Source organism: Onychomys torridus, chromosome 12 (genome assembly GCF_903995425.1).
Source record: "Onychomys torridus chromosome 12, mOncTor1.1, whole genome shotgun sequence".
Lineage (NCBI taxonomy): Eukaryota > Metazoa > Chordata > Mammalia > Rodentia > Cricetidae > Onychomys > Onychomys torridus.
The window spans coordinates 14,798,826-14,821,735 of NC_050454.1; the positions used below are offsets into that span (position 1 = coordinate 14,798,826).

Genomic DNA, 22,910 nt, shown 5'->3' on the forward strand with positions numbered 1-22,910 from the left:
AAGATGTGAGAAGTTTGCGAGTTCTTTGGATGTAGTTTGTCCTGTGGGTCACCGATCTTGCTTTGCTGCGGCCACTGGCTGGAAACCAATGGAAAGGAAAGGAGGGAGTCAAGGCAGTTTCAGGAACAGTCAGGGCCCTGATTGAGCTTGGCGTGAACTCCATTTTGTCTCTGGACTTCTTAAGGACCTGAGGTGAGAATCCTTCTCTATTTTTTTAACCCAAGTTTAATTTAGAGTTTGTATAGCTTGATGCCCAGAGCAACAGTTGAGACATCTAGGACAGGTGTGAGCAGCACCTGTGAGGAAGAACACTTTTCTCAGGCCAGATGTTCCATGTCTACATGCTTAGGTCCATGTGGGGTGTGTGTGTGTGTGTGTGTGTGTGTGTGTGTGTGTGTGTGTGTGTGTGTGTTGGGGGATGTGCTGTGGATATTGCTCTGTGTGCTATGAATGTGTTGCTCTGATAAACACATTTGGTTGATAAACAAAACACTGATTGGCCAGTAGCCAGGTAGGAATTATAGTATAGGCAGGACAAGCAGACAGGAAAACTGAGGGAACAGGAAGGCTGAGTCAGGAGACGCTGCCAACTGCCACCATGAGAAACAAGATGTAAAGATACAAGTAAGTCATGAGCCACGTGGCAAGGTATAGATTTATAGAAATGGGTTAATTTAATATGTAAGATCTAGCTAGCAAGAAGAACATACAGTTCATAATTAATATAAGCTTCTGAGTGATTATTTTGTAAGTGGGCTGCAGAACTTCAGGGGCTTGGCAGGACCCAGAGAGAAACTTCAGCTACAGAGACGGGTTGCTGCCCACTCCCAGCGTAGCAAGAGAATCAGATGAGCTCCAAGACAGGGGTATGAAGGCTGCACCAGCTTTCCTGTGCTAGCGCCTCTTTTTACACAAAAAGTAAGCTTGCACTTCTAGCCGCTCAACTAATATGTATGAGATACCTGCCATATCCAAGGAGATGGATGGCCAATGATGTCAAAAATGTGTTTCTTGAAATTAGGTGGCTTTTATAAAGTGTAGAAAACTGATGCGGACTCAGGATCTGTTTATTATTTATTTTGATTCATCTGAGAATTTCATACATGAGTACAACACATCTTCATCATTAGCACCCTTCTCTTCCCCTCCAACTCCCGTGGTATTCCTTCAACATTCTCTCTCAAATCTATGTCCTCTTCTTCTATAATTGTGTGTGTGTGTGTGTGTGTGTGTGTGTGTGAGTCTTAAATCACAACTCTAAAGGTTTATGAGTATGATAGAGGCTAATCTGAGATACTAGCAGAGGATAAAGAACAATACATTCCCCCAAAAAACGAGGATCCTGTGTTAAGCCTTGACATAGAGAGGAACCAGATAAGTGAAGGGCAGCAAGTTAAGTGACCCTGCAAAGTGAAGGTGGAATCCAGGGTGGAAATTGGAGCAGCCCAATATGTCGCAGGCACTGAAAATACCCCAGTGGCGCTTACTGTGCCTGGCTTGACACGATGTAGCTGGGGAGGTGGGTGCACAGACTGACCATGAAGGCTGCTTGCTTTAGTGATGTGGGCCACATATTGATAGCGAGGTGTGGGAGAGGGTCCTCAGTTGAGCTATAACATATGAACCAGCTGTGGCAGCAGTTTGGGATGTAGACTAGGGAGAGCCAGCCAGAGGGCATACTTAGGAGGATGGCACACTAATCCAGGCATAGGAGAGGCAGTGGAGTCAGAGAAGTCGATAGGTTTGAGAGCCCCTTTGGACAAGACCTCCCCAAAGCTCATCATCAGTTGGAGAGAAGGCGAGAAAGAGCTAGCAAAACCAGCTTTGGCATACTGGTCCTTGAAATCCCAAGTACCACCATGGGGGCTGCTGAAGAAGGGGGATAAGAAACTGGTGGTGGGCAGACATAGTGGGCTACAGTTTGAATGTCCTGCATTTGAGCGACATAGGAGAGTTTCAATAGATATTCCTGTGGGCAGCTAGATTTGTGTGTTTGGGGGCTTAGAGAGAGACATCAGGTCTGTAGCAACTCACCCCTGAACCTAAGAACATTAGCTTTACAAGTGCTTGACCTGGAGACTCTCCCACCGGAACTACTCAGGTAACAGAGGGTTTATTTCAGGCCAGGCTCTCCTGAACAGGCTGATATCTGCTGTGTGTGCTGGTCTGCGTTTATCAGCCCCAGCCGAGCCGGCCCCATAGTGTAGGCTGCTGGCCACAGCTCTCCCAACCCCCAGTTATCCTTAATGATGGAGAGGGAAAGAAGGCAAGCCCTGGAGTTTAGAGGGTTCTCATTTTGTAATTTTTAAAAATTCTTCCTCCAAACCCCATTTCAAAATAATATCTCATTCCTTCTCCTTATGTACAAAAGAATGAATACAGTTCATGATATTAACTATAGAAATGCTCTAAGTCCTGGGAACTTGTGATGACGAGGGAGTGCTCACGCCACATCCTTTCACGGCTCTGTCAGCAGCCTGGAAGTGACCTTGTATTTTCTGCTGAATAACTATTTAGATATACAAACAGACAGAGGAGGTATGGGCAGCACCACAGTGATTAGATTGCTGGGCACCAGGTCCCTGCTGGACTGCAGAGAGAGGAGAGCTGGACATAGGCCAAGCGAGGTAAGAGGCAAGACAGAGATGGCCACAGCAGCTGTGCACCCTGCTAAATCAGCTCCTCAAAGACTGATGCTGGCACCGATGCCGCCCCCAAATTCATGCTCTGCTTCCTGCTTCCTGCTTCCTGGTAGTGAGACACCCTGACAAAGTTTAGCTTGTTCTGGAGAAACTGTTTCAAAGAAGTAACATGTGTCCCAGGAAGAGAGGAAAAGACCTGCTCTGCGGACTTGATGGTCTCATATAAATGTGTGTTCTGACCCAAGAGAGCCATAAAACGTTTTAGAATTTTTTTATTGAAAAAAATATATAATTGATTATATAATATATCATAGATTCTGACATATAATATATTACATATTCTGATTTGCAAGTGATAGTGATTTCTGGAATGAGAGTGAGCATGCTTGGCTTACAAACGGCACATTTTGAAACCCATGAAAAAATAATTTTTCTATTCAAAACATAGAAATACCTCCTGGGTTACAACGTATATTCATTGCTATAGCTCATATTTCTAGTGGTTGAATCAAGGAATGTAGCAATAAAACTGGCCTTGTTTTACAGCCGGAGAAAAGCAGCTCCTTAGTCTCCATCATGACATTTCTTAGGTGCTTGCAAGTTCAAGTTCCAGGGTCCATTTGCATGTATCATCGTATTGCACCCTCAAAAGTATCACATGAGTGTTACCATCAGGTCCTCTTCCCAGAGAGGGCTCAGAGAAGGGAAGTCCAAATTCTAGACATCATTATTCCACCCTGTGCTACATTTTCTGAGCGACTGTCAGCCGGGCTCTGAGAGGCTGCGTGCACCATGATACCCCAGGCTAGCAAAGGTGCTTGGCAACACTTGTTTGCCGGTACCCAGGTGCCTCGTCTCTAAGTGCACACCACAAGCAGGATCCCAGATGCTGGGGGGAGCTGCCTGAACAACAGGACTTCTCTACATAAATGCTGGAAGGAATAAAGAAAACAGAAGGGGTGAGAAGGGAGGGCGAGAGGAGAAAGAGAAAGGAGAAGGATGGCAGTTGGTCATGCCTAAGGTTGTTAGTGTCTGGAGAAGAAAAAACCTTCCTAAGTGGTCCTAGTCTCAAGCCAGAACCATTTATAATTCGATCTGTTTGAATTTGACTATCTGGAAGACACATGAGCCAGAATGACCTAAAGATGTAAAGGAGGAATAGAGCAAAAGAGAATCTATCTACACTAGTTTTGGATTCTTTGTGTCTCCACCCTCACTTTTTGAGAAACTACAAATGTCACATTTAACAAAATGTAATATAACAACAACAAAAATCCTTCCAAGAGGAAGGGTCATATCTAAGTAATGCAATTATCTTCCTGTCTGAATTGTATGCAGTGTTCTCTGTCTTATTAAGAAAGATGTTATATGTAAGCTACTTGAGTTTTTTTTTTTCATGTTTTGTTTTAACTAAGCTAAGTAATTTTTTATGCTAGCTAACTTCAGTAAAAATACACAAAGCTGGTTCTTCATAAATAGTCAATGATAAAGGAATCTATTTAAATGCAAATTAGCAAATAAACAAAAGGCTTTCCATTTTTTAAAAAGATGGGGTAACTAAAAGGTTATTATTGTTCTGCTCTGTTTTTAATGAAGCATAACTATTTCATAGAGCCGGGATATTGAGTAAAAATCTTTTGTTTATTTCCTTCTTATAGAGAAAGCGTCTAATGTCATCTAACTCTCAAATCACCTAACTGTTGTTAGTATTGTACACTAATTATAGATTACATTGCAAATAAGACACTCATACTCAGCCTTGATGAGCTGATTAAGCAAAAAGTAGCAAAATAACTGGTGGGTTTCTTTTGGCTGGGTATGCACACACAGGGTTACACCCTGTACCCGGCAGGGACTCATCCCTGCAGAGTCCAACAACCTCCTTGTAGGTGAATCTTGTCAGGCCCGGGAAACAAGGTCTCCAGTCAATTATAAAACAGAATCTTGTGTGTGTTAAAGAACAAAGAGTAGATAATATAAATCATTACAAGCTGCTGTATGAACTTTACCAAGCCGTATCACGAGTGTTTTTTTTTCTTAATCTGTAAAACAGATAAATAATGATTATACTATTTAAATAGGAATAACAATTTGTACAATTTAAATCTTAGGCTACCAGGGACATTCAAACAAAATGATGGGTTGGGGGAAAAAAAAAACTTGGTTGGATGCTACATACATACGGATTTTTGAATCCATATAGTGAGTCTGTTCTAGCCTACTCCTAAATATTTTCACTTAAATCAAAACAGGTGAAAGGCATAGGTGTAAAGCTGCAAGTCCATACCACAAAAGCACCATGGGCCAGTGGGCCTCACACCTGCGGTCCACACACGTGTGTGTGTGTGTGTGTGTGTGTGTGTGTGTGTGTGTGTGTGTGTGAAACACTCACAACCCACTCACCTGCAACGCACTACTAGAGCAACCACAGGCCTCTTAAGAGAGCTGCTCGGAGGTACCAGCATTCGCTCACATAGGGACCCTGTGGGTGTGTCTGCCTACACAAGACACAGAGCCCTTCTACCAATGTACTTGGGGCTCTGGCGCCTTCCTACTGCCCTCCCTGGATGGCCTGGCCACAGCGACAGCATGTTAGGCAAGATCTTGTGCCTCATCTGATCTCCCTGCCTCTACCTAGCAAGGAAGCATCCACACTCCCCCTTCTCCACCCTCTCTGCCACGACCCTGCTCTTTCACTTCTACAGACTTTGGTTTGTAACAGTCCCCCTTCCCCCCCCCCCCCCCCCCCATCTCCCACACACACTCAGGAGAGATGCCTATTAAAATGCCATCTTCCCTGCAATCCCCTTTTGGAATTAGTTTATCCTGGATATAGAAAGAGCTCAATAGGCCCTCTCTGATCACAGGCCATGGACGTGATTCTAAAATAAGGTGGCAGAGGGATCTTAGACAAAAGATGAGAGGCCCTATAAGCACACGGGAACCAGGCAAATTTCCTGACTTCACAATTCTGCTTTCACAGAAACTCTTGCTGCCCCGGGGCGCATGCTCTTGTGCAAAAATGGCAACACACAGTCCTCATGTGTGTGTACTCGCCCAGGGTTCTTAAGACCCTTCAACCCTGGTTTTCAATGATCTACTCTCCTAGGATTAAGCTTTCCTGATTTTCTAGTGAGGAGGAGGAAGGAGAGAAGTGAGGAGGCGGGGAAGGAAACAGGGAAGAGAGAATATTAAAGACACCAAAATGTGGACCTAGTTTCTAGGTTTCAAGAATTCTTGCTGAAGTCGGTCCTCTCCTGTGCCGGTTCCTTTATTCAGTCCTGCAGACTGTGGAGCCGTGTGTGTGTGTGTGTGTGTGTGTGTGTGTGTGTGTGTGTGTGTGTGTGTGGACCATCCTTACCCAGATCTCCCCAGAGGCAGAGACATGGCCTGACAGGCTGTCCTGGTGACAAAGACACCCGTCTTCTGTTATGCCGGTACCATGTCTGCCTACAGACCTTTCCACGTTGCATGAAGGAAGCTGCTTTCTCCAGGTCACAGACCCTGTCTGCTCCAGGGAGGAGAGCCCAGCTGGCTATCAAAGGGGCAGCATCCCTGTTCGCTCGTTAATCAGCAAGGATGCCAGTGTTACCCATCAGGTTGTGTCTGTACATGCACTGTGGATCCCATAGCATACTTCCTTCACCTTCCACCCAAATTCCTTAAACCTTAACAACCAGGTCAACAGCACTGTTGTCCACAATTTAAAGAGTCCTAGTGTCTTTATAACACAAACAAATGTCCGCTGTGAGCAAAGCCCTTTCTTCTGCATTGCAATCCAACCTCCAGTTAGCATCTAGATTCTGTTTCCATGACAACAAATAAAGATGCTTCAAGGCAGCATGTTATTGAATCTTGGCGAACTATAAAGACACTCCGTGACTGGGAAGCTGTACCTGGATTGGGAGTAACTACCAAAAAACTACACATGCACTGTTGTGGACACCAAACTTGGGCTGCCTTGAATTGTGGCTTTTGTAAGGAACATGTTCTTTGCAAGAACCTTGTCAGTTGTGTCAAGTGTTACAAGATACAGGTTCCCATGGGGCACTGAGTTTGTAAGCATGCCCACACTTGCAGTTGCCAAGGCAGATCTTATGTCCTTGCACTTGAGCTGGGCTGCTGGGCTGGTCGTCTAAAAGGATTGCCTGGTGGCAAGCTACGTCTAGATGCTTAGAAGATACTAACTAAGGCTCCCCAGTCATTGTTAACCTTCAATGTTAAAGCCAGAATACACTGAGAATAGTACAGTACTTTCTTCTCATCTTCTTGCTCTCTATCCCCTTTCCTTACTTCCAATATTTTCCATATAACAGTAATAACAATAATGGTAGCAAAAAATAAAATAGTCCTAACAGCAACTATTCACTAAGTACTCTCTATGTGCTGGATATTGTCCTAAACATTTTACATATATTAATTTACTTAATCCTCCCAGTAATGTCATAATTATTTCCCCATTATTAACATCTAGTATCATCACTCCATTTTACAGAAGAGAAGACTGAGGCTCAAAGAATTTAATTAATTGAACCAGAGATGCACAGCTAAGTGAAGGGGAGAGTCAAACCCAAGAGGTCTAGTTCATGTTGATGCTCTTAACTCTTTCCAGCCAAGAGTCTCACCTAGAGCTTCCTTCTCCCCTCCCAAGCATCCAGGACTGGGCTCTGCTCTGTGCTCCTGTTTATTTCCACCCTGCTTCCTCCTTGCGGTCTTACAATGTGACTGCTTACTGCTTGCTTGTGTCTGTACCCCCAAGAAGGAAGCCAAGTGCCCCTACTTCTCAAGTCTGTTTCACATCAGTTTATTCTCAAGAAGAATGGGTGTGTTTTCATTTTCTGTTTTACTGACTACCTGGCTGGGCCTCTCAGCCTAGTGCTTTTCAGACACAGGCCATTTGCCTGCAGATCTGCCCAGCATCCCCCTTCTTTCCTGGTACCCAGTAGCACATTATCTCATGAAAACCAGATAATAATTGAACCCTTTCCTCACATTGTATACCTACTCTCAGCAAGATGGAAATGGCAGGAACAGCCTAACTTTGGAAGCTCACCAAGTCCATGGACCTCTTCACACTTGCCTTCTACTCCCTTGGCTATCCCCTCATGGCTTCCTTTTGTATCCCTCAGACCTTTACTATGACAGTGTAAGGACTGGACATCCACAGTTTGTCTCAAGCAATCCTCACATTCATGTTGTCACAAAGAAGGTACTGTAAGTTGTGTTTTAACATGGCAAGAATTTAGTATGGTTGGCTCTTCATATCTGAAAATTTTGAAGCTGGAAGTTTATTAACTGTGATCAAAATATATATATATAAAAAAACTGTACCTGGACTGAATGCCCACACTTTTTCAAGTCATTATTCCCTAAATAATGCAATATAATAAATATTTATGTGGCATTTCCACTGTGTTAGGTATCATAAGGAATCTAGGGACTGCGTCAAGTATCGTGGAAGATGTCTGTAAGTTACATGTCAATATTATGCCATTCATTACAAGGAATTTGGACAGCCTCAGATTTGGGTATCCTCGGGGGTTCCTGGATCAACTTCCCACAGATACTGAAATGACTGCAGTAAAAAGTGAATTGCCTAGGATCACACAGCTTATAAGTGATGAAGATAAATTCAGAATCAAATGTCCATCTGAACTGATAGCCCATGCAATTTCCTGTTTCTGGATGCTCTCTATCTGTAACTTCTCAGATGACTGACAAGAATAAATATGTGACAGGTGCCACACAATGGGATTTATACACATTATCTCAATCCTTATAACAGCTGTAGGGGTGACAACTACTTTCACCACCCCTCTTTCTAGGTGAAGAAACAGATTCAGAGTGATTCAAGTCAAGATCACACAGTCAAGCTAGCATACTACATACTCAGATCTAGGTTTGCCTGATGCCAAAATCCATGCATTTAAGCCACCATTAAATTATCTTCTCAATACACACAGACATAATGGGATGTCTGTGGATTCCCTATGAATCCAATGCACTTGTGGCTACAACAGAAATGTCCCCTTGATCTCCTGCCCACCTGTCAAACTGCCATATCTTTTCTATCATATTATCAACCTTCTCTTGACTTCCCATCCCAGGCCCACCTTAGGTCTTTTATTTCCAATGCTTCTGCTAGTCACATCTCAGCCTCTCTACCTGGATTATTTCAATTACCTCCCTAGTGGTCTCTCTGACTCCATTCTGTCTCTTATGCCAAGCCATCTGCCTGGACCAGGTTTATTCTTATAAACACCACCTTCAACAGGACATCCCCTCAGTCAAAAAACAAAACCCCCAACAATGGACTGTTTCTAAGCTGCAAAGCAAAATCCAGTCCTCTTCATGCTTCCACAGACCTGCCTTTCCCTATCATTTCACAGCACTGTTCCACACCAAGCATCCTTTCCATCCAAGTCAACTTATTCACTGCCATGCAAGCATATCTCAACATGCACACCCTCCTTCCACACTGTGGACCACATCTTCCCCTAGAAAAATGCTCCAAGCCCCGATTTCCAGATCATCCCCTTCTGTCCAAATTGAAGTCTCAATTTCTCCCAATGCCTTCTTTGACCAGAGGACTGTCTCCTGACAAATGTTTCCTCTAAATTTCTTTGGTGCCTACCTTATCTAAAGGGTTTTCTTAAAAGCTACAGCTTTCTGGGCCCTGCCCTTGAGATTTAGAGTCAGAAGGAGTGATTCTGCTGGGCTTACACTTTTATTTAACAAGTTTGTGTGGACTGTTGTGTGTCAGTGAGAAGGGAGTCCCTGTGAGATGCAACCCTACCATCAACAAGCAGCAAAGACTGATGGTCTTTGAAGGAAGGGGTACACACTGAAGGTCCCCCTCTACCCCTTGATTCTCTCACTGATGGTATTTTCCAGGCTATAGAACAGGAACCTAGGAACTTAACAGAAAACAGCAATGGTCCTTTTGTGGTGCTGGGGATTAAACAAATTAGCCAAGCACTTTACCCATCAGCCACTTCTCCGGCAAGGTGACAATGGTCTTGGTGAGTGTTAAAAATAGAGATAATATTCAGGGCTGGCAAGGTACCTGGGACTTAGGAGACAGGTTATTAGGGAGGAGGGAGCTCTAGAAAGGACTCCTAATAATTTTTTTATAACTTCATGCAGATTCTTGGCCAAATCCTAAATCGAGGACAAGACTCCCGAAAGCCTGACAGATGGAAGGTATAGGACAGAAAGACTACATTCACATGGAACTGTTCAGTTCAGCTGGGACCACAGGAGAACCACACAGTAGGGAAAGGCCAAAGCTTTGGAATGAGAATATTCCCTGGACCAGTGAGAACCGGGAAGTGGACCTACCACACAGCAAAGTCTACACCACAGTTCTGCAAGGTTAAGTGATCTGCTGGTGACCTAGCCCTCTCCTGCACACAGCCTTCACAGGAGCTAGAGGAAGATGACCCCATCAAAAACTTCTACAATGCATCATTTGTACATGCTCATATAGAGTCCAAATTCCCAGACATGAAGCGTCAAAGAAAAGCAGCTTGTAATGAAACACTAATCACTAGGAGCAGACCCAGAGATGATTCAGATCTGGATTAGGAAGCAGGTCCTCCAAAATAACTGTGATTAGCATCTGAAAGAGAAAACAGGACAGAGCAAGGAAGGGCATTCTGGATTAAATGACAGAAGACTGCAACAGATTTGGAATTCACAAACAGAATCATGTGGATTTAACATCAGAGTAGGTACAGGAAACAGGATTAATGAATGTGGAAACAAATAAATAGAAAGTAGCATACCGTCTCACAGAGAGAAAAGCAAGCGAATAGGAGAGCAGAAGAGATGTGAGGCACCAGTTGAACTGTCTCCCAAATGCTTCCGTGATGACAGGCTCTGCATCTGACTGTCCAGCAGGGGTGCCACAAATACATGGACCTACCGAACACCTGACATGTAGCAAGTGCTGTTAGCTTAGAATTGTGTTCCTTTTTAACTAAAATTTAATTACGGAATAGTGTGTGTTCAGACGCTGTTACAGTCCCAGAGGGAAGACAGGAAAGTGTGATATGTCTGGGCCCTAAGAAAGTTCCTCCTGGAGAATCATGTTGGACATCAGTACTCTCCACCATCCATTCCATACTAGATGGTTTGTCAAAAGTAATCATGCTAATTCTCTTTCTCCTTATTCACTGGCTCAGGGATGAGCAGATCTTAGCTAGTATAAACCAATGAACCTGAGAAGAGATTTGCTTGGGGATCCTGGGAAGAGGAGCCAGTGTCTATGTGAATACACTGTCTTCCTTCTTTTCTTTCCCCCTTTCCCATCCCACCTGCCTCTGGATGAGACAAATGGAGTCTGTTGCTCTGACTGTTGGCTTTCATCTTAGAACCACAGGGGAGACGTGGATGAAGCTCTGAGGAGAACAGTGAGATAGAAAGCTCCTGGGCTCCCGATGACAGACTTCACTAGCTCATCTATCTGTCCGGAAGCGTAGCCTCTGCACATCTATTTAAAATTGAGAAATAATGTAATTCCTTGATATTTAATCCCTTTTCAGTCTATTTTTCTTCCTTTTTCTAAACAGCCAAAAGCATTGAGCAACCAAACAACCACATGGTCACCATATGTGATATGATATTTCATTCACCTGTTACTTATTCACTGAGTCCCAGACACTGGATTAGAGACTGGGATGGAAGAGCAAGGTCACCGACTAGCAGGGAGACAGACATATTCACTATTCTGTGAAAGTCCTCTAATGTGAGAGGCACTTTAATGAGTTATATACTATGGGCTGATAGCACAGGAGCCTTTGGTCCAACTTAGCAGGAGAAGGGGCGGGCCCGAGCCTAGACAGCTTTTGGAAGGTGGTAAAAAGACACTAGGGTTTGGCCAGCTGAAAAGGTATGAAAGGGAAGGACATCAGGATGGGAATATACCACTTGAACAAGGGCCTGGGGAGTTAAAACAGAGTCCTAAATGGGCAAACACACAAGACACAGCGCTGGGACTTTCCTAGCAAAGGGAACAACAGAACAGAAGGGACAGTCAGGTTTGCTCTCCCTCTGACAGGGGAGGGTCTCCAAGCCAACTGCAACCTTAAATACAAAGGCATTTCAGACTTCTTACCAACTCAGTCTCTGCCTCCACTTCCCCAGATTCCTTCCCCTTCCCCTTCTTCTCACAAGCCCTGCCATGTCTAGGGCAGAGCCGATGAAGGGGATGACATGTGGAAGGAGCCGAACCCAGCAGATTGGGGATGTGTGCCAGCTCCTTCCCACTCCCTTGGCTCAGACGGAATAAACCCACGGTCACAGAAAGCAGCTGCTTTCTGATCAGAGAAACGCAGGCTGCAAAACCTCATGCTAAAATCACACCCTGTTCTTGACAGATGCACTGCAGCCCAGCTCTGTCTGGAGGGGCACATGCTCCTACTCTGCCTCAAAAGGCCTTTCCCCTCACTTGAATCCTCCTCACCCTAAGGAAGAGGAGGAAAAGTTTCACCATTCTTTTATTTTAAATCATTCTTTTATTCATATAAATATTTCCAGGCAGTAAACAGAGTTTTGCCTGTTTGCATTTCATTTCCAACCGGTGTGCCTGGATGGACTGAATCCCTGGAGCACCGGCAAGGCATGCATGGCCGTCCTGTGAGGATGGAACGGTCACCCAGCAGCCAGCAAGTCAAGCAGGTGAGTAGAACCAGCCAAGCCAGGCGGCAGCCCAGGCGGCCCTGGGATATTGACTCTGAATGGGCAAATTCTTTCCACGTAAACCACAAATACTGATAAAATATTTTCAGGGACAGAGTAAGGGAATGTACTTCACACACTTCCCAAAATGTAGAAATGAAGAGGTCAAATCCTATTTAACAAGCTGAGAAAACCGTGCCCAGCTTTATCCCAGAGCTAAATTTAGGCATCCACTGAGATCTGGCACCTTGGCAAGTTAATTTAGATGAACTAATGGCTGTTCCTGGCACACAGGATACAACTCAGAAAATGGGGACTATTATTTTTACTGTAAAAATGGAGTGTCTGGTTGATGTTCTCATCCAGTCCCTCCTACACATCCTAAAATCAGCTGTGTCAATCATCTGCACATCTGGGAACAAGATTCCACAGGGGGGCTGAGCAGGAGGCAGCCCCCACTTCTGGGAGCCCTGCTGTGGGAGAGATGGGCAGTGTATTGAAGGGATCTGGGCTAGGTAGGCTTGACCTTAAAGAACTGAGGAAGAGGACCAGACACCTCCTGTAAGCCTCAGCAGCTTTAAAATGGGTTCTGGAAGAACACACAGGAAGGCAGGTTCAGGTTCATGTGTGAGGAGGGGCTTGGCTTCCAGACCCCGCCTGACAAAGCATACTGTGCGGAGCTGAGAAGCAACTTCCTGAATGGAGGAGAGTCTACCCACTCCTCACAGGACAAAGGTGAATGCCCAGGTGTAAGGTTTAGAAAGAGCCTGCAGCTCTTGGGGAGAGGGCAAAAATGCCAGGACCCCCTAAAGCACACTCATGCTTTAGAACTCTTCACCACCTCCTCCACATTTCTCTGCCTTAGAAGAAACTTCTTTGAATTTCATTTAGTTATCAACCCTCCTTCCAAAATTACGGAGGGATCTGCCGACACTCTCCCCTGTCAGCCATCATGCCGACAGCCTGGGCATGACCTTTGTTCCTCTCCGACACTGGCTCATCACTTGGTCTCACTTCTGTTCCTTGTCTCTAGGGTTTTTCTTCCCTTTCATACCCTCTCTGTCTCTCCACCTGCCCTCCCCTGGGTTCTTAGAGAAGGACCATGCTGGGTTCTGCTACAGACTCTCCCCTGCAAGATGAAACTCCCAAAGACCCCAGTTCCAAACAGCACAAGGACCTTAGCGAGAAGAAGCCCTTGGAAAGTTCAGCAGTAGGTGGTGCTCTTGTGCCAGCTCAGAGTGACTGTTTAAAATGTTGGATTCTGACAGACAGCCCAGGGAGGGCAGAACGGGTCTCCTGGGAACCCAGAGTTATCAAAAAAGCTGGCTGTGACCTGCAGACATTACAGTGTACCTGAGAAATGAGGCCGGTGAGCACATAACTTGAAGACCAGATGGGATGGACAGGGCCAATGGGGAGTTTGTACCCTACTCTGGATATTCATGGTAAAGTCAGCCTCCCAGGGAGTTTTCAGGTGCGACAAATATCTTGAGATGGGATCAATTAGCCAACCTGATCAGCATGCAGAAAACACTCCCCTTTCCCTTGCCACATGAAAAGTTCATGATTTCTCTTACCAAATCCCCCCCCCCCTCCCTCTCTCTCTCTCTCACACACACACACACACACACACACTAGTTTACTAAGGAGGGGCTGAGGTTAGCACCACAGTGGGATATCTTGAGGAACATGGACTGGAATCATGAAGGAAGAAGTCATCTGGGATTTCAAGTAGAGGCAGTTCTCTGAGAATTGATACGCCTTTGCAGAAGGAGCTGATCACAGTGTGATGCTCCTTCTACAGGTGGTAGTGGTTTTTTATTCCCTTCAAGATCAGATGATGTAATTTCCACTGTGGTTGGGAAGATCAGTGGGACCCAGAGATGAGGCTGGAACAACACATGCCCCTGAGGTGGGCTTTTCCATGGGAAACGGAGACCATCGTTGACCTGGACACCAGCAACCTGCTAACCCCACCCACCCAAACTGGTGATTATACATGAGAAAACAGCCTTCTGTGTTTATGAATGAAGCTCTCTGAGTGATGCACCACCCTTCTCTGGATGGGTAGGCCCAGGGTTTCCAAGTTGAACTACAAGAAGCAACCTCACCTCCTACCACGGCACACAAAATCTTTTTCTTGCCCGTGTAAGCAGGACCAAGGGTTGCAGACTCCTCCCTCCTCTCCTATTTGAAAAGCTGGTACCAGGAAGGTCATACTGAGGGCCAAGGCCCACATCAATGAACACAGACTGAAAGAACTCAAGGAAGGGACTTTGTACAGTGCCAAGGGAATGGGAAAGGACTATGAGGACCTACCCAGTCACCAAAGGGCTGCTGGAAGGGAACAGGATGAGACTGGCTTGGGGCATGGCAGGGACAGGGCTGGGACTACCGGACGGAAGCTTCAGAAGGCTTCCCCAATTCCAAACGCAGTGTTGTCTCTAAAAGCCTTGCCTGGCTTCTGTGACCTGTGCTCTCTGCCTTCTCCTGGAGGCCTGAGTCACACATGCAGGTCTTTCTCTGCTCTGGAAGGAAGGAAACAGGGCTGTAGAGGGAAGAAGGACCATTATGAACAGAGAAACATTTACAAACAGGGTGGGGAGGCCTGTGCTAAGGATGTGCACCTGCAGGGACAGGAAACGGGAAAGAAGGAAGTAGGGGTGAGAGTCGTGGTAGAGCAAAAAGGAAAGTGGATGGTTCAAAGTGAAATTCCTGGAAAGAAACCTCAAAGAAGCTCCCCACCCAAATAAGACGCACACTTTGTTTTAGTTTATAAATTATTCCAGAGAGTTCTCAGATCTTAAAAAGGGGACCCAAAGCTGGGCAGTGGTGGTGCATGTCTTTGATCCCAGCACTCGGGAGGCAGAGGCAGGTGGATCTCTGTGAGTTCGAGGCCAGCCTGGTCTACAAAGCAAGTTCCAGGAAAGGCGCAAAGCTACACAGAGAAACCCTGTCTTAAAAAAAAAAAAAAGAAAGAAAAAGAAAAAAAAATGGGGGGGGGATCCAACCCCACACTGACAGTGCATGCCTGTAATCTAACATTCAAGAAGCACAGGCTGGAAGATTCTGAGTCTGAGGCCAGCCTGGGCTACACAACAAGATTCTGTCTTCAAAAAAAGAAGGGAGGAGAGTACCCTAGCTATTCTTCTACTTCTAAGACTGGAGTAGAGCTAACTTTTTTTTTTTTTTGCTCAGTCTACCACCTGTGTTCATGTTCTCTCTCTCTCTCTCTCTCTCTCTCTCTCTCTCAGACCCACTTACCTCCTAATCCTACCTGCCCCAGTAAGAACAAGTACCTTGATAACTTAATGCACTCAAGTACTACCCACTGGAAGGGTTACTATATGGAAACCACCCCTTTCTTATAAGATATGAAGAACTGCATCCATGTCCCCATCCAATCCTGGGGAAAGAGGAATCTGCTCCTCAGAGCATTGCAGGGTGCATGGTGTGTAGCAGGCACTAGGTGACTATTTATAAACTAGCTAGCCAACAAGTGTTTCTTAGGTGCTGTTCTGTGCCCCCTCCTGACATACACCTCTCTTGAATCAGATTTCCTTTCCTGGGGTCCATTCATAAGCAAAGGCTGCACAGGTAGATTTGACCACACAGCACGGAAGAGGGCATTTATGCCCTCCAGCCTGTGACAGGATCATAGTAGAGAGCCAAAGACCCTCAGACCCTAAACATTATTCACAGCGCTCCCTCTATGCTGCTCACCCACACACCCAAGAAAAATGCTCCATCTAGGATACAAATTAGAGATGAAATAGGAGAACAGGAAGAAAGGAGAAGGAAAAAGGAAGTGAGTGGAGAAAAACAGCTTTGGGGAAGCACTTCCACATACAGCCTGCAGAGCACGATGACTTGGATCATTTTCGGGATCTAATGTTTCTAATGTGCAAGCGGAGGAAATGAGAAAAAGTAAGTACAAATTCCCAGGGCCGGCAGGCTGGAAATAATTCAGAACACTGTGTTCTGTGTCAACGGGGGGGGCGGGGTATAGACACACTTCCTTGCCCTGAAAGCAATCAACAAGAGGTGAAGAGGTTGGATGGTTTAGTTCTAGGGAGGACGAGGGGGAGGCCAGGAACAAGTGGGCACCAGAACCGTTCTCCAAAGAAAGCAGGAAATGACAAACTGCCCAGTAAAGACCTTGCCCTCTTGGCCTCATGGAAGGTTGCAGCTCCTTTTGAAGCCTTCCTCCCAACGAAATAGGCAGAGACAAATAAATCCCATGGAGACTCGGCACAGCCCTCCAGTGTCCAGTGCTGCTGGGTCCTTTGACACAGAAGTGGTCAAGGGCATATGGGAGGTAGCGTTTGTCCTTGGGCCTTGAGTCTCTCTGTAGGGTGCAGGCACGCGGTGCTGTCTCTCAGGTATGGTAAGAAGTCTCTAAAAGACAGCTGTGTGTGGGTATGGACGTACGATATTTGTCAGTACATACATGCATTCTTCTTTCCCTCTCTCCCCCTCATCCCGTGTGTGTGTGTGTGTGTGTGTGTGTGTGTGTGTGTGTGTGTGCACACGAGTACCATGTATGTGGGTCGGGGCAGCCCTGACTTCAGAGAAAAATGCTCTTTTCTGGCACTGCCTACCTCTCTCTGTCCCAGGCAAAACTCACCTTATCACCATCCTTTGGCTTTCTACAGAGCAGGGCTGAAGCTTATGCCTGCTTGCTCTACAACATGAAGCAAATGGTAGACCAATGATGAACCACTCACTGTGTGACTTTGGGTGGGTCTCTGCTCTGGTCCAAATGTTCTATGTAAAAGGAAGGGCTGAACCAGAAAGCCTCTAAGCTCGTGGGTGTGAGAACACTTTCAAAACTGACGGTCAAACACATGTCACGCACTGGTATTGTGATTACTACAAAAGTACTTCACTTTGACAAATGACTGTGGAGTCAGGCTTACTGCTGACTTCCAGGACACGGGGCTGGAGGTCATGGGACAAGAAGAGACAATGGGCCCACGTGCAGTACAGAAGGAGAGGGAGTGGAATTTCTCTACGACTGACCATACTGATTCTGGTCACCCTACTTTGGGTACTAGAGAGTGATCAGAACCACTTTTATGTTGGAGGGAAAAAGCAGGAAACAGCAGTGTAGACTCTGCCTAGCTATGGAGCATCCTGGGGTGTCTTGAAATTCTAGTGTAGCTAACAGGGCAAACAATTCTCAAAAACACAAATGCACCCAGTCCTTCCCCAGTGGCCTGCTGCCTATTGTGAGGCCCTTCACCCACTGGTGCCCCATACATCTTTTCTCAGAGTGATTAACTTGAAAGCTATATTGCTTTATTTGTAAAGACTTCTAAGAATACAAAATGCATGCATGCATGCATTTCCTGGATAGATTGTAGGAAGTATTTCTGACTCCTTGTTTACAATGGAATAAGACATGGGGCTGGAGAGATAGCTCAGTGGTTAAGAGCACTGGCTGCTCTTCCAAGGCTCAATTTCTAGCACACACAGTGGCTTATAGTCATCTGTAGTAGCTCCAGCTCCAGGTGATCAAATACCCTCTTCTGTACTCTATGAGTTAGAGAGACACACATGGCACACACATACAGGCAGGCAAAATATCCATACACAAAATAAAACAATAAGATAAAATAAAGACACACAAACTCCCGGCTGTAATACAAAGCAGATAGTAGTGGGTCAGATGTAAAAGGTGTTAAGAGGATTGACGGGCTCTCCCAGGACACTGGAACTAATCGCTTTCCTCTGGGACTACTACTTCAAGGACAGGCAGTGTTTTCAGAGACTCTTTCCTGTGGAGGCACCCCCTTCCCACCCAACCCAGCAGGTATGACCTCAGTTCGACCTCCTTTTCTTACCCAAGACTACTGCACAACCTGCTTACTTATAAGAACCCCACAAGTCTGTCCTAATTTCTAACTTCTCTCAAGTATCAACTCTTAATTTTGTTTCATTAGAAGTTATTAAAAATCATTTGAAGCAAGCCCACACATCAGTGTGCTGGTTAGTTTCAGGCAACTTGACACGATGCTAGACACACCTAGACTCTCAATTGAGGAACTGCCTTCATCCAGCTGGCCTGTGGACATGTCTGTGGAGTGTTTTCTTGACTGGTTATTGATGGAGGAGGGCCCAGCCCACTGCAGGTGGTGGTCCTGAGTTGTACAAGGCAGGCAGCTAGGCAAGCCAGTGAGCAGCACTCCTCTATGGCTTCTGCTTCGGTTCTTGCCTCCAGGTTCCTGCCTTGAGCTCCTGCCCTGACTTCCCTCAGTGGTGGACCCTGACTCAGTAGGATAAGATGAAATCAACCCTGAAGCCCCCAAGTGTGGTGGTATTGTGTTCCCCACAATATTGTGCACCCTAATAAATTTATCTGGGGTCAGAGAACAGACAGCCACTAGAACAAAGCCAAAAATGGTGGCTAGAAAATGGGTCAGAGCAAGCCATAGCAGAAGTTGGGCGGTGGTGGCCTTTAATCCCAGCACTTGGGAGGCAGAGCTAGCCGGATCTCTGAGTTCAAGGCCACTTTAAAAACAGCTAGGCGTGGTGACACACGTCTTTAATCCCAGGGAGTGACGGCAGAAAGTAGAAAGATATATAAGGTGTGAAGACCAGAAACTAGAAGCATTTGCCTGGTTCAGCATTTTGGCTGGTTAAGCTTTTAGGCTTTGGAGCAGCGCAGTTCAGCTGAGATTCATTTGGATGAGGACTCAGAAGCTTGCAGTCTGAGGAAACAAGACCAGCTGAGGAACTGTCGAGGTGAGGAAACTGTGGCTTGTTCTGTGTCTCTGATCTTCCAGCATTCACCCCAATAACTGGCCTCGGGTTTGATCTTATTAATAAGACCCTCTAAGATTCTGCTACACCCAAGTTCTTTCGGAAAGTGTTTTTATCACAGCCCTAGAAACACAAACTAGGACATAAGAGAGCATCCAAGACACATGGCACAGTCTCATCAGGCAGCAGTGGCTGAAGACTGAACCCGGACGTCAGTCATGAGGAGAGAAGAAAGCCGGCATGGGGAAGCAGGAGGCATTCAGTGGCCAGGCATCTCCACATGCATCCCCATTATATTCATTAAAACCCCCGGGCAGCAGCTTGGCTTGCTAAAGCAGAAAGGTACTTAGGAGATTATCTACTGAGAAAAGTTTGTTCCGTCCCACAGTCCCCAAAGCAAGAATCCCGTGAGAGGACCTCCAGCAGACAGGAGGGGAACACAGAGAACAAGACAGCAAGAGGTATTTTAGAACTGTTATACTATAAAAGGGCTTCGATATTATCCAGTGTGGCAAACCTCAGGGGAAACAGACAAGGAGTTGGAGTGTGGGACTTTAGCAAACTACCGTAGAGATTGTGATGGGTCTCCTTAAAACTGTTTATCTCAGCAGCGGTTGGCAAATATCTGAGAGTTCGAGGCCAGCCTGGTCTATAGAGCTAGTTCCAGGACAGCCAGGGCTGTTACACAAAGAAGCCCTGTCTGAAACAAATAAACAACCAAACACAAAAAGCATTTATCTCAGCCACCTCCACTGACATGGCTACCATAACTGTGGCTGTGGCCATATCACTTTATCACTCCTTAAAAGATGTTTCTGTTAGGAGAGTATATTGAGCATGATAATAATGCAACATGGACATATAAGGCAAATAGCACTCAATCATTCTGCATTTATAATTGCAGGTTAGGAGGTTAAAGATAGGCATAAAGTGTCAGAATTGGCCAATGGCAACCAAGGAAAACTCCTAAGTGTCAATCACCACACCTCCATTTCTGTACTGACACGACACCATAAATGTGAATGGAATTCCACCATATGATAATAAATATATAATCAAGTCTATGACAGTCAGGGATATGGAGGTCTTATCTTATTTGGGGCACTTCCAAAGTACATGTTTATATAGGAAACCAGTGGAACATGCTAGAAGATGCTAGGCAAAGCAGTAATCTTCTGGTTCCAATACTATAAAGCCCCACTAGGTCACTTTGCTCACTGTTTGCGAACTCTCCTGAAGAAAATACAAACATCCACTCTCTTAGAATAGTGGTGGGTGGGTGGGCATAAAAACTAGGCTGACTGGAAAGACATCAGGACAGTGTCTTTATTCAGAAATGAATAGCTATGGTTTCCTAATCATTTAATCATTTTATCAGGGACTCTCTGAACAAGTTCCCTTCCTGTAAAGATGGGAAGAGGGAGGACTTCCCTCAGATTGGAAGGCAGGTGATGAAATGACGTCAGGTTTTTTTTCTGATGCTTCTTGGAGGCATCAACCTCTAAGTGGGCATCGGGGGGACAACGGCCATAATTACACAAGACAGGCTTCTCACTGTGTGTAGGAGGCAGGCTTTTGATTTAAGATTCCTTTCAGGTCTAACATGTTAAATGTTAGCCAAGGCTCCTAGGACACAGTGCTTCTCAAAGACCCTCCGCTGGAAAGTGTTCACCCTTTCCTCTTCCGGAGGCATTGAGTCTGGTTACTGACCTTTGGTTCCACACAGCCCACCTCCAGAAGAGGCCCACCCCTTCTCTTTGGTAACAGCCTACAGTTATATGGTATACATTTTCCTCACATGGGGCTCACTGTAGCCAGGGGCAGATGTGGCTAGAAACAAAGCTGTATGGAGAACAATTATCGTCCCAGGCTAATCTGTGCCAGCACTGGGCCTGTGTTCTGTGAACGCAGTACTACATGGGTCCATTAGTTACAGACCTGAGGGCACTGGGCCGAGGCAGAAGTGGTTCAACTTGCAATAGAGTGGGACAGGTAATTCATGTCTGAATTACCCAACACCCCCAGCTTTCTTACTAAGGCCTCTCCATCACTCCTGAGTTCTGATGTTCCCTCTTCCCTGGGAACTCCCAAACACAGCAGCTATGCCCAGGGCAGTTCAGGCCACAGCAGACATTGAGTAAGAGTAAAGGGAGAAGGAGAGCTCTCAGAGGCAAAAATGCACATGACCTTCATCACAGGGATGGCCTCAAGGTGGCTCCTCATATCTCGGTCTCATCAGATTGTATACCTTAAACATGTGCTTTGTATTTGTATTTGTATTTGTATTTGTAAATGTATTTGTATCTGTTGATGTATCTGTCTTCTTCTTCTTCTTCTTATTATTATTATTATTATTATTATTATTATTATTATTATTATTGGATAGTGAGCTACTGTGGGTTAGGAATTCCAGCCTATACATATTTATCCAAGCTTATTTGTACCCAGGACAGCTTGCCTACATGCATAATCATATAAATGGGGAGCTTGCTCTATGACATCTGTAGGATAGAACCCCCCTCCCTACTGGGAGAGATCATGGCTCTGTCCCTACCATCTCCAAGACAGGGGCTACTACAAGGGTCAGGAAAGGTGGTAGGAGTCAGCTTCATTCTCCAAAGACAGTGAGTAAGTGGGGTCACCAGCTTATTATTCAAGCCTGGAGGGCAAGTGGTCAGCTCACAGGGCCAGAGGAGAGACTCTGGGCCCACTCCTGTTATAAAAATAGGAGCTGAGTGGCCACTGAACTTAACTGACTGCCAAAAGCTTCCCAGATCTGGAGGAGCTTTGCTGCCCACCCCCACCGCCTGCAAGGAGGCTGAGATATGGCTCATACAGGAACTATGTCCTCCAGCCCTTGTTTAGATGTGGCTGTGCACACAGCCATTACTCCCCACATCGTCCTCCTGACCCCGTCCAAAAGCACCAAATAAGTCAAAGGCTGAGGCACTTAGCTCTGCACGGATCTTCTAAATTAATCTGGACGCAACTTTAAAGGACTGTTTTTCTCCCCGGCTCCACACCCAGGACATTTTCTGTGGCAGCTGGGTCAAGCGTGAGTGGCAGTCTCACCACTGACTCAATGTCAAAGTATTCCCACCACCCTGCTCCTTATCTCTGTTTTGTTCTTAAGCATCTAATTTTAACAGTTTAATTCTGTCTTTCCCTGAATACCCCTGAATACATATACAAACGAACATTTATACACATGGACAAACACATCCTTTTCTTTTTAAAATGATTTATGTGTGTGAGAGTTTTGCCTGCATCTGTATGTGTGTGCAATATGTGTGTGCAGTGTCCACAGAGGTCAGAAGAGGGTGTTGGATCCCCTGGAACTGGAGTTACAGACAGCTGTGAGTTACCATGTGGTGCTGGGACTCGAACCTGGATCTTTTCAAAGAACACCTAGTGCTGTTCTTCCGAGGGATCCATCTCTCCACCTCACTTTTCTCTTTCAAGGTATAAGTGCACCACAGAAGACAGGTTCTAAACTGAGTTCATGGACTTAAATTCAGCAATACTATACTTAGATGGGGGGGCACCATTATTTTCACTAATGTCTAGGTGAAATGCAGCATTCCTTGCCATTATGAACACAGACGACAAACTATCCCAGAGTTAGCTAAAGCAGTGTTTGTTTGTTTGTTTGTTTGTTTGATTTTTTTTTTTTTTTGTTTTAGACAGTGTTTCTCTGTGTAGCCCTGGCTGTCCTGGAGTTTACTTTGTAGACCAGGCTGGCCTCGAACTCACAGAGATCTACCTGCCTCTGCCTCCCGAGTGCTGGGATTAAAGGCGTGCACTACCAGCACCCGCTAAAGC

At 45.6% G+C, this 22,910-nt stretch overlaps 1 protein-coding gene across 21 annotated transcripts in view; it reads right to left on the reverse strand.

The window, feature by feature from the left end:
- Kalrn (kalirin RhoGEF kinase) overlaps positions 1-22,910 on the reverse strand; it is a 599,822-nt gene that overhangs the window by 362,628 nt on the left and 214,284 nt on the right. The gene's annotated exons all lie outside the window — the stretch shown is intronic.